Source organism: Fringilla coelebs (genome assembly GCF_963513975.1).
Source record: "Fringilla coelebs genome assembly, chromosome: 5".
Taxonomy (NCBI): Eukaryota; Metazoa; Chordata; class Aves; order Passeriformes; family Fringillidae; genus Fringilla; species Fringilla coelebs.
In genome coordinates, this window is record NC_140033.1 from 27875947 (window position 1) to 27889292 (window position 13346).

Here is a 13346-nt window from a genome sequence, read left to right on the forward strand (position 1 = left end):
TCTCTGCTCGTCCCCCACAGGGCACATTTTGTGTTCTTACAGCTCTGTCCTAGCCTTCTTACATTTATCCACATCAAGTCATAAATTTGGTATTTTTCAGACAATGTATCCTTTTGCCAGTTATTCTGAATTCTAAACACTGTCCACACTAGTTCTTCTAACTGCTTCCATTTTACCATCCCCAGATGAAATAAAGAAGCTCTTTCATAACATCTTTGATGCAAGGAGTGACTGATGCTGAAAAATTTTTTTAGAACATAATTTGAAATATTTTCTCACTATGACCAGGAACTTTTGGATGCATTTTATGAGAACAGCTCCCCAGTCCGTTTTTTCATGTCACAGTAATTCCATCAAGGTAATTTTGCCTAGGGTTTTTTAGGAAAACAAAATATGACAGACAACAAACCAGCTTACTAAAGTCAGTTGGGTTTTTTCTCTATCTGAAAAGCCTGCTATTATTCATAAAAAGAAATTTAGTTGATATGACTTTTTTTTCCAAATCTATTCTGGCTATTATTTGTCATTTAGCTATTTTCCAAGCTTTGTGGTTATTTCTTCTACGAACATTATAGATTCAGAGCCGAGCTGACTGGTCTGTAATTTCCTCTTTTTTTTACTATGTCTAAAGACAGGTAATACATTTGCCCTTTCTAGAATGCCATCGTTTCTGAATAAGTTTACAGTTAATGGCACTGACATTTTTCTGTTTGTTCTGGAAAAACTCTTGAAGAAGTTTCAAGGCCACTCAGTGTATAGACACTAAACTATCCAAATATTCCAACACATTCTTTCACCAGTCTGCTGTTCTGGACTTTCTGTCACTGGTGCCAATGGTATTAACCACCTGATAATAAACACTCAATGTGATGGCCAGTACTGAATATCAGTATCAGAATATCAGGGCTGAATATCAATTTTTTTCCACCTTTTTAGTATGATCTGCAATTAGCTGTTTGGGGCAGGTGTGTAATCATGGCTTGATCTGCTCCTTACTCTCAGTGTACTTACAAAATGTATTCCTGTAACAGTTTAAACCCCTTTCCTTGTGTCTCAGTTCTTGCATTCCTGGTGCTGTGCACACAGGCCTTCTCATCCCCAATACCAGACTGTCAGTACAACATTTTGCTCAGGCTTGACAAGTATTCATGTTTTGTAAAGTTTTTTTCTTATCCTTGCTTTGCACATATATTGCACACATTTCTTTCTTTTCCATGGCTGCTAACTCTTCTAAAATCATTACCCTTGACCTTCCTTCTGCAGAAAGATTATGACCTGGCTTTTTAAAGTACATATATTGTCTCTATTTTTTAATCCTTTCTTTTCAACTAATCATGCCTTTCATCTTTAAATTTCCGTTTCATTTCTGGCTGTTATTCATAATCAAGAATAACTAGTTTTAATTACTTTCTTTCAAGTTCAGTGCACTGTCAAGAAATTGCTTTCAGCAATTTCAAATGGTTTGGTTAAAACTACAGCTCAGCAGAGTGATAGTTGCTGATGCTCCTACAGCATTTGATCTCGGGGGTCAGCCAGGAATGCCTTTTCAGCTGCTGTTTGGCAGTGCTGCTTGTGCCCGGGATAGCTCTCTGCTGATATAACCACCTGATAGCATTGCAAGAATGTGCTCAGGAGGAGAAGTTCCTGCGTCTGAAAAGAAGGAAAAAAGACACTTCAAGTTTTCCCACCTAGAAGTATGTGCTGCACCATCTCAAAGCTCTGCAATTCAAAATAAGTTTGGGCCCTCACCCTTTCTGGAAGTCTTTCCTGCCTAGCAGAGCAGAAGGAACCTGCATATCCAGCTCCTTCATCAAGGGATGTGCAACCTTTACTTTTTGGAGAAAATTAGGTTTTAGAAAAAACATAAGCAGCTGCTTTACCTCTTTAAAATTATCATCACAGTTGACCCTTGCAAAGACTGTTGTTCAATTCTCTGCTCTTTCCATTGTTAGCAGACTTTCACTGGTGTTTGTTTATGTCTCCGTCTCCTCTGTCTATATGTTCTTAATTATAAAGCAATAAATTTTCCTCCTTTTATCAACCCAGACTTCTTGAGCCAGCTCTACCCTGGTATATCAATACTGCAGTCATGTGAGTTATTCCCTAAAACCTCTGCTATGCCCATCAGGTAATAATTTTAATTATGTGCTAAGATTTCTATGCCTGCTCTTCCTAGAGATGTAGTATTCAGCCCATGCATCAATAAAGCCTTCTGTTTAGTTTTTCAATATTTTAGCTTCTCCATTTTTATTAAACTTTTGCATTGCCCTTGCCTAGATATGATTGTACACAATGAAGCCATTGGTCTCTTTTAGCTTTCTAAATGTCTCTGAATGAGAAAACACCACTGTAAATTCAGAAAAAAAAAATTACATTTAAAATTGAAGGTGGCAGTTATACATTTTAAAGAAGTCAGCCCAATAGGCTTTTTATTATTTATTATAAGGAAAAGAAAAGAGACACAGAAAATACAGAGAATTTTGGTTATGCAAAATGAGTGGCTGCATGTCTGCCTTAACACAACAATCACACAGAGTATTAAATTCAGTTTCCTGAACAGGAAGCCACACTGTTGAAAGACTTGGGGGGAAGAGGGAGGGGATGATGTTCATAGTTTGTATTCTCAGGTTTTTATAGTTCTTACTGACTTTCACAGTGCTAAATCAAGTTAAACCAGCTCATGTTCTCATCCTAGGTCACTATTGCCTTCTTTGTATTCAATTTCCAAGTAGTCAAAAAAAAGCACCTTAAGACATGTGTTCTTTAGCCTGCAATCTCTTTAGTGTCCACTAGTGACTGAATAAAAGGTGATGGTGCAGGATAAGACACTGTTGTAATTCCAATTCACTTCTTTCTGTTTAATTTTTGACAAGTGATGGTTCCTAATAGAGCATCCTCTCTGCACATTTTCTCTGTAGATTTTAGTGGCAAGATTTTCACCTTTCTCTTGATATAAGCCAGTATTACACCAAGGTAAATTCTGTAAGTAGCAGTTAATGAAATAGAGCAACTAAATGTACGAAATGCCTGGGGACAGATTCTGCTATCAGTCCTCTTCAGTGAGGCTGGATCAGTACAGAGAAGAACCCCAAGACTTACAGCCTTATGATGTGCAACAAGAAAAGAGAGTTATGTTAAATTGGAAGCGCTAATCAAAAAGCTGAAGGGTTTGATACTTCTGAAATGATATCTAAATTGCTGTTGAAGCCACTGGAGTGGAGGGGTGCTACTAAGAGAAGTGCAAGTCAGCAGTAATTAATACAGTAGTATTACATAGGCTGCATTGCCTGTTCTTATTACACAAAAATACACATTCAAGCTACTTTTTCTTGCATGCCCTTCATGCTGATTCCAAACATATTTAATAAGAGATCTCCTGTTATTCAACCTAGCAGCCTTATACTGTTCTTCTAGTTATTTGTCTTAAGACACTGTGCAAATTATACATCATCTTAGACAGCACAAATTCTAACGCCATTACAGTGCAAGGGATTTTGCATCTCCAGGGCTTCATACCCCCTGAAAGCTTCTCCACAATGCAGCTGCTCTATGCACTGCCTGTCCCTAGTCCTTGCAGCAGACACCTGACTCCTCTCCTCCCAGATCCCACCAATGCACTCTTTATACCACTTGCTTTTATTAGTTACAGGTGTGGCCTGTTAAGATCCGGGCCTGTTTCTAACATTTAGTAATTGGTCCAGCTGCAACTCATTGGGGCATGAGATTACCTTCTATACCACTTCATTTACCCATGCTGTATCCCCCTACAATTATAATAACCCAGGTTTTCTTACAGCAAAATAATCTTCTTAGTTGATTCTCCACAGGGGTTATTTATTTCACCTTCTTTCCTAGGTCTTAAAATAATGTAGATAGTAAACTCTTTTTCCATTTCCTTTCTTTTCAAGAGACACTGAGCGCTGATCACAGAAAAATCCTTTTAAAAAATGCTTATTGTTTATTCAATTTTCAGATTCAGCATAAACACATAAAGTATTCAAATTGTGCTTTTTAATACTGATCAGTACCTTTTAGAAGACTCTCTAATCTGTACAGTTATAAAGTATAATGGGATTTATTTCAATAAAGTTTAACACTAGGAATGAAAGTACATGTGGTAAATCCTATTATATCTAAAGAGATGGGTTGCATTTCCCTGTTTATTTTCTGATCCTCCTTTGTCAGGAATAACACATTTTCATTTGAGAGTGTTTGAGGGTTGTTTTCCTTGATAATCAACTTTAACATTTGAAAGCAGAGTGGTTTGAACATCTCCCTTTGAAGTGAGCAAACAGGATTCCCATGAAGTTCAACAAAGGGAGGTTCAAAATCCTGTACCTGGGAATAAAAAAAACCCCAGCAACATTACAGACAGGAGACCAACCAGCTGCAAAGCAGCTTTACAGAAAAGGACCTGGAAGTCCTGGTGGGCACAAAATTGAACATCAGCTGGTACTGCACCCTGGCAGCAGGAGAGGGCCAACAGCATCTGAGGCTGCACTAGAAGAAGCATTGCCAGCAGAATGAAGGCAGTCACCCTTCCCCTTCACTGGGAATGGTGAGACACACCCAGAGTGTTGGATCCAGTTCTGGGCTCCCCACTGCCAGACAGACATGGAGCTACTGTAGTGAGCCTAGCAAAGGGACAAGGAGATGAGAAAAGATTCACAGCAGCTGACAGAGCTGGGACTGTTCATCCTGGAGAAAGCTCAGGGAGTGGGGGCAGAAAAGAAGATGGAGCCCAGGACCTCGACCCTGGTGACAGGATGAGAGACAATGGACACAAAGGGAAATAGAGGAAATTCCATATCAATGTCCAAAAAAACTAAAAAACTCCTACTGGGAGGGGGCCTAGGCAGGTAGTTGGATCCCTTGTCAGATCTACTACAAACCCAACCAAAACAGGTCCCTGAGAAACCTGCCCTAACTGCCCCAGAACTGAGCAGGACTAGGTGATGCCCAAGAGGTGTCTTCCTCCAGTCTCAGAGATTCTGTCACACTGTGAAATCATCCATTAACTGATCACAGATCTAACCCCAGTCTTGCAGAATCTTACTCCATACAACTAACTTCAAGACCAAGAAGGCAATCATATTGTGTCTCTTTACCTAAAGAATATATTAGGATGATTTTTCAACAGTTTAACCTGACCAAAGATAGGTTCATTTTTATTAGAACTCTGCAGTATTGATGCTTCTTGTTCAATTAGAATTTCTGCACATACACAGGGGGAAAAAAGAAAAAGAACAAAAGAGAAAAAAAAAAGAGAAAGAAAGAAAGAAAGAAAGAAGATAAAAGAAGATAAGGACAAAAAGAGGGAGGGAGGGAGGGAGGGAGGGAGGGAGGGAGGAAGGAAGGAAGGAAGGAAGGAAGGAAGGAAGGAAGGAAGGAAGGAAGGAAGGAAGGAAGGAAGGAAGGAAGGAAGGAAGGAAGGAAGGAAGGAAGGAAGGAAGGAAGGAAGGAAGGAAGGAAGGAAGGAAGGAAGGAAGGAAGGAAGGAGCATCACTTGAAAAAGAATTACAAATTTGGGCCACAAATCAGTGTTTGATGTTTACAAAGAGGCATTGCAAATGTTTTTCAATAAAATGAAAAGCAACATGAAAAAAAAAAGAAAAAACTAAACCCCAAGACGTTTCAAACTTCTAGTTATCTCCACCAGTGGCAATTTTTCTTTTTAATGTTGGATCACTTATTCAGCCAATAAAGAGCTGATGAACACAAATGCTGTCTCCTGGAAGGCTAGGAAAACAACTTCTTCTTGGGGTCCTTTCAAAGGCAGGAAATTCAAAACCTGACTTCAATAGAAAGTGACACTTAATTAGGCAGCTTGTGTTCTTAGACACCAAAGAGAAAAGGTAATGCAAGATGCAAAGCTGAAAGTGAATCATGATGAAATTCATGTTTTTTAACACACCAGGAGGCATGCAGGTCTTCAGCAGTGAATGCAATTTGCAATTTGTAGTTGCACAGTCTTCTTCAAATAAAGTCTTCTGTCTCAATTCTTACTTTTAGGCAAATGTGTCTGGGAACCCCATTACACATTTCCATACAGGTAAAAAAGACCAAATACATCAAAATCTACAGATATGCAATCACAACCCCTGCAGTCTAGTTTTGAAAGGATGCAGATGGGAGCAGTTGTCTTACTGCAGATGATGTTCAGCGTATACCATTTGTCTACTGATCTATATTTCACAGACTGACAACTCTAAGTCAGACAACACACTTAAAATAAAAATTAAAATTGCCATAATTTCAGAATAAGGACAATTGTATATTTCCTGACAACGGCAGGTCCACAGCATCAATCCCTTCTAATTACAGACCATATTTTATTGATGCAATGATATCAGTAAGGTTATGTTCACCTATTCATCAGATTTTGATCTGTGTAATTCTTGTTTCAGTGCTTGGAGCATAGGAGATGGCTCCTGTAGAATTCAATCTGTATAATTTCAAACGTTGTTAACAGTGGTTTTTAAGACTTGTCAAAAATAGTCTCTATTCATGGTGTGCTATCTGTCTATCATGGTAACTATCACATAAATTAGCTTGCCTTTGGCTAAGTTTTTAATACAACATATAATATGGCTTTTATATGGGCATCTTGAAGCCCTCAAATTTTTTCCCTATGTAAATATTAAATTAGTCAGAACATTGTTCCAAGATTATGCTTGATAATACTGGCTTCTCAGACAATTTTTTTAGAAGACATTAATGGCAAACATCAATGCATACATGAATAATGGATACAAATTACTTGAGAAGTAACTCATTTTGCAAAGAAATCATTTGACTTTTAGAGTGGAAATTGATAATTGTATGCAATATCACAGTATCAGGAGAAAAAAATGGGCTTCAGTTCCACTAGCAATACAGAGACAAAATATTGCTTATTTGCTCCTTCATGCATGCTCCTCCTTTTGCTTCTGTGCTTCTGTCAGCTTCTCTCAAGTCCCTGGGAGCTGAGAGGCCTCAGACAAGTTGGAGTCTTTCTTCTGCTTTCAGCAGACGCTCCTGTTGAGCTGCATCTGGGACCTTTTTCCCTGGAAGCAAAAGGCATAGTGTCTGTCTCGTAGCACAGCCCCTCCCTTTTCCTTCTGAAGACATCCACCTTGTCCCAACCAGGCCCTTTTGGCAGACTCAAAATTTTGCATGGTAAATATCATGCACACTGGAGAACTGTGGTGATGGAACCTGTTTCTGTGGCCTACAGGCAGGGGTGGCAATTCCTCCCTTGAGGTCTCACTTCACCTTTTCAGGATGAGATATGCAATTGAATGACCTCAGCTGCCCCTTGAGACAGGCTTTCTATAAAGCCAGCATTTCTGTGGTGATGATTGTGTCACCTTGGCAAAAATAAAACAGACATAATTAGTATGAAGAAAAGAAGTAAACTATGCTGAACTGTGACTTCATCTCCAGACTCATCTTTCAATCTGCATTATTATATCCTGCACAAAAATGATAAAAACAAACATTCCTGCAGGATTTTCACATGGGAAACCATTCTGATATGTTCTAAGGCATCAGGTTAAGAGTACACACATTCTGCACTGAGGATTGTAACCTCCTGCTGCAAAGAGAAAGGACTGTAATTGTTTCTTCCACACCTGATTATTACATTCTGTGTGTCTGTGACTCATTAAACAGTACTGAGAGGAAGCTGCTACATGTGCAAGACAGAATGTGTACACACACATATATATATGTATATTGTTCAAACACATTTACAAAGACATACAGTATATATGGAACAGGAACACAATACTGCCAATAGGACAAGTAGTGTTTTGCAAATTTTGTTTAATTTGCCTTTTGAATTGAAATCAGAGAGACCACAAGTATATATAGGTACCACTTACATTGCAATCCTCAATGAGGTAGCTATTAAGATTAAAATTATTTGCTAAAATTAAAATTAACAACAACACGTGCAATGTGGAATCTTAATTACTGGCCTGCAAAGAAAACTCACTGAATTAAAGGGAGTGTTACTGTCATTATTTAGGAATTAATTTCACATGATAACATGCGGAAAACAGAGTACGAAAGAGAGCAGGGTGAGATAAGAAGCAGCAGCATTCCCTACATCACTATCCTGTTCTACTTCTGTTTTCTGTAGGGCACATCAGGAAGTTTTCCCTGTATTTGTATGCTCTGTATGTGGCTCCCTCAGAATACCTACCTGGCTTTTGGTTAATTGGAACATGAGCAGAGTGGAGTGCTTGACTTTGTGAATGGCAGTTGAAAATTGCTCAAAGGAAGTTTTTAACCAGTGACTCATTTCTGAACGGGCTTCAGGAGCTTGACCATCAAAGGAGATCTTTATGTCTCATTTTATCATCCTGGGACTCTTTGAATATAAAGAGTTTTGCCTGTGCAAAGGCAGAATGACTGGTGAGATTGATGGTTTAATTTCTGTTCCTGCACCAGAAATACGGGTTGCTAACACACCAGGAACTTTTTCTCCTTTGCAATGATACTGGCATAATTTTGAGTGACAAGTAGAAACCATAGTACTGCTACAAATCTCTCTGGGTTATTGAAGAGCACTAATCAGAAAATAACATTCCACAGCTGTTGCATTCCTGAAGTACTCTTCTCTGTTTACCCTGAGAACAGCTGTCATTATCTCCTGTTAGCAGAAACCTTACACAAAGAGGGTCTTTAGGCAGAAAACATCATGCCCAGCCTGATCTCTTCTTGTGGCAGCCACAGAGCTTCCCGTGTGTGCTGAGAACACCTTACTCCTTTTGCCTCTTCCCACACTATTCTAAGGAACACCCATCTTCACTGGAGAGAGATACTTGTTAGTAGGCAGTACTAACAAAATGCTAATTCCCAACTTCCCAACCACACTGTGGATGGGGCTGTTCCCACATACCCGACTCACACACATGCTGATGTTTTTTTGTGTTTGCACAACAGCAGGAGGCAATGACAACCAGTGAAATGAAACAACATAAAGCAAGCAGGATGAGTACAAATCCTACATCACACAAGATAACACACAGTTTAAGATAAAGCAGAGAAAATCCCCTATGGGTTCAACATTTTATATATGAGTAGAGGCATATTTAACTAATGAAACATTTATTAGGTTCATAAAACCATGGGGATTTGCTCTGAGCAAGATTGAAACACTTTACAATATTCTTCATGGTTATTTCTATACATGCTGTTCTCTAGGTACAGTTCAAGATATATCTTCACTTTCACTTTTAATCCTTTATTTTAAAGGAAGGCTGCTGAGCAACCGAGGGGAAAACAAAAGAAAATCCCACCTGTTGCTTTGGGCTATATGCTTTTAACACTGCCGTTTGCTTCCATACAAAAAAAAAAAAAAGAAAAAAAAACCAACCAGAATTTGCTATCAGCCTATTTAAGATGAACTTTTCATACAAAATTCCAAAATGATTGAATGATATTTTCTCGCAAATCTTCCAAGTCAGAGAAAAAGGAGGTTCAGGAAAAACGCTGGTGGTTCAAGACTTCAAGACTCTCCAGTATCTAGGGCAAATTCAAGGGACAATTACCTCGGAGGTTCTAGGTCAACCCAAAATTTGCTATGTAACTTTCAGGATTTGTTTAAAACTAGAATCAAAACTAGATTGCTGATTCAAATTGAAACAAAACCACATGTTCACTCCTTTGTGTATTAAACTGGAATCTCAGGGATATTCACACAGCTCCCTTTGGACTTTCAGATTCACCATAGCAAGAACCTTGTCCTGCTGTTAGCATGTCACATAGGACAATCGGCATGGCAAGGTTTATATTCTCATCGTTCATCATGCAGAACTGCTAAAGCAATTCAGTTAATAAACAAAGACCCAGCGTAAGACAAAGCTAGAAGGCATTTGTATAAAAATGCTTTCAGCAGTAAGTTATGAAGTATTACTGGGGGTTCCTGGTGTTCTTGTCTCCCTTTCCATTACTGAGAGAGAACTGAGCTAGGTCTCATAGAGAATATGAACAGAAAAGGTATTTGGTATAGCTGATCTGGCAGTCATATGATACAGTACTGCCTGCAAACACAGGATATTTTAGCTGTTCATAAATGTGAATGCATCCTAGATTCTCAGAAAACCTGTGGTTACTTTTCTGTGTGAAAATTTGTTGGTTTGTTTGTCAGGTCTTTTTCCCCAGCACCAAATATCAATGATTTCCCTATTTGCCATAGCGAGACTCTTAATCAATCTGGCACACTGCCTGCTCGAGATGGTCTTGAAGTTATGGGACTGGCAGATCTCTTTATGGCTGTGACCTGAGTGATTAATCACGTGGAGTGGCCATTTGCTGAGAGTGGGAAGCTTTTCATGATTGATGGAAATGGGCCAGGCTGGAGGAAGAAGAAGCTGAGAAGGAACCAGATATTGATTTGAAATCCCATTCATCCTGTATGAGTTAGAAATGCTAGTAACAAATTCCTCCTTCTCCTCAAGAATTTACTTGTAGTTCTACAGCAGGAGAAAAAGCAGTGAATGGCAAATTAATATGATCTAATGGACACAGCCTCTGAAGTTTCCTTATGAGGAGAGAAACTTCCATAAGCCTTCCTGTGGCACTTGTACCAGTGCTAGAGCACAGAGATCCATCAGCAAAGAAATCATACCTGTATGTAAGTACAAGCTCTTCTGTACATGGAATAGTTGGCCACAAGCATTACTTGGCTCTGTGCAGTTGCAAAGTCAGTTGCCAGAGGGAAGGTTTGAGGTGCTTGCCTGGCATGAGAGGATATGCAACAGCAGACAACTCAGGGCACATTCAGCTCTGCCTTTGGTACCTGGGGAGTGATGGAGCGCTTCACAGAGAGACGCCGGGACATTGTTCCCACGGTCGCCTGGAAGGCTGCAGAGCAGACCCAGCATATCTGACCACACTGTGGCACCCCATGAGGTACCCATGGAACTGCAAGTTGCTGCTTGAAGCAGAGAAAGAAAGGTTAGATTAGTCAGGTGACACATACCCACCAATCAATCAACCAATGAATCAATCAATCACAAAGGAAGCAGGGATTAGGAACATAGCAAATGCTGAACTTTCAGACCCATTCTAGTGATCATGGATAGTCACCCACAAGGTCCCATGCTGTTTAGCAGGTCGTGTCTCACCATCACAAGGAGCTGAGTTTTGCTGCTCTTCACTGCTTAGGGCCCTGGCTTTGGTACTGCCCCTGCCAGTCATGCACACAACTTTTGTAATGTATCTTCAGCACATCCAAGCTCATCACCCCTATAAGCATGTGCTCCTGGTGTTCCTGGCCTGCCTCTTGTTCTGTTTCTCATGTCTTAATCTAGTCTCTTAATTCCATCCAGTAAGTACATTTTGCTGCTCCCATATCAGGTACCTAGAGGAGAGTTAGTTTTTTGACATATTTCTTTCCTCGGAGGGCTTCTCCTCTGAAATTGTTTGTTATCACTGACCAAAGTCACAGTCCATAATTTCACACTGACTGGCCATATAACAGCAGTTATAAGTCTTTCTGACCAGTTCCCACATCAGGTTTTTCCTCAAAAGCAGCAAAAAGTGGACAGGAAAACTGACACTGACTCCCTCTAGCCCAAGCCTCCTTCAAATCAGAGAGCTCCCACAACATAGTGAAGGAAAGGTGGTTCTCAAGCCTTTCTGTATTCACCACTTTCTGCAAACAGCAGCATACCAGACGAACAACAGGTGAGATGGGTACATATCAATAGCTGAGCACACAGGTAAGTAAATAACAAGGCATATGCTTGCAAACCTCTGTCTGTCACTGCAAACATATCCTACCTGCAGGAGGTCACCTCCCCCTCATGCCTAAACACTGTGCATTTCTCTGTAGTGGTTTAGAACTCTGCTCATCATACTGATTAGGTTTCTTGTCTCAGCACCAGATATCTCCCTAGACATCCTGGATGGTGAAGTTGGCAGAGATTTTCACCCAGGAATAGAAAACCTAAATACCTTTAAGAATCTGTTCTTGAAGATTTACATCAGACTTGGCTGTGGGCAAAAGAATTACAATTGAAATCTTGGTTCTGGAAAAAAAAAGAAGACATTTTCATGTAGATCCGCATATAATTGATCCAACAGATATTGTATTTGGGGAACAAAAGTGACAGGCATACATTAGAACCTGTCACACCCATTTATGTTCAGCCTCCCTTTTTCATGCCCCTTCCCTCTGGAGCTTCACCCCACTAATCACTATGCAATGCCACAGCTGTCTGGAAAAAACATTGCCTGAATATAACAAGCAGACACATGAAAAATCAGTCTCAGTGGATGTTATTTGCTTTTGTGCTGCTTTTATTTGTGAAAATTCTCAGCTTTTAAACTCTGTACAGACTCTGTGACCTGGAGGCAGAGGAGAAATGGTAATGGAATAGGTCAACTTTTCTGTTGCTTTTAAGGAAAAGTTCCAGGGCTTATTGAACTGATGAAGTCAGGTTGCCTATGGTTATTCTTATATTGTGGTTGATTGCATGTTCTGATTAAAGTTTCTTCCAGAGAATGGGGACTTATAAGAGCTCTCTCCAGAGTAGACTCTACTATATGAGTTCACTCTTCAGCCTTTAGTCTGGGTACTTCAAGAGTCTCCAACCTATCTGGCTGGCTAATTTCAGAAAATTTATAAGAATTTAATTATCTTTGAATTCATTTATTTATCTTTAAATAATAAAAAAAATTCAAAATTAATAGCTAACAACAGAGAAGCCCAGTATGATTAAATAAGAAACTGGGCTAAAATCCAGGCTTTCCTCCTTCCCTCTCTCATGCACCTGAACCTCATTCATATACACACATAGGCAAAGAAGGAATAAAATGTGTGTTAATACTTTAACATATTTGATGAGAAAAACTAACCCTGATAGGGCAGGCTGTGCCCCACCTATGCTATCATCCCTGAACTGCAGTGATCTCTGAAAATTTTCCTACCAGCCTTCAAGATGGTGGGAATTCCTTTTGTTGCATCTTCCCCTCCAGTGACCTCCTCTCTGCTAGTTTCAAGTAAGGGAAGGATCTCCACTGCAAACATGACATCCACTACAACCACTGCTGGAGAAACCCCAGCTGCTACCTGCAGCACCAAGCCCTCAAGACCAGACTCACAAAGCTGAAGGATCCTCCTGTCAAGAAAAATACAATGTGACCTGGGGAAAGAAGAAAGGATTCTAAAAAGCTTTGCTTTATCTTCCTGTGTTTTTTGCCAGTCTATGTCATTGAGGCTTTATGTGATGGGAGAAGTAGAATTAATTTTTTTCAGCTAAATCTTGTCTTTTCTCACCATAAAAAATAGGTCAAGCTCAAATCTGGGGGATGTGCCTTCAGTACGTTTTCTGCCATAAGTCTAGGTGGTG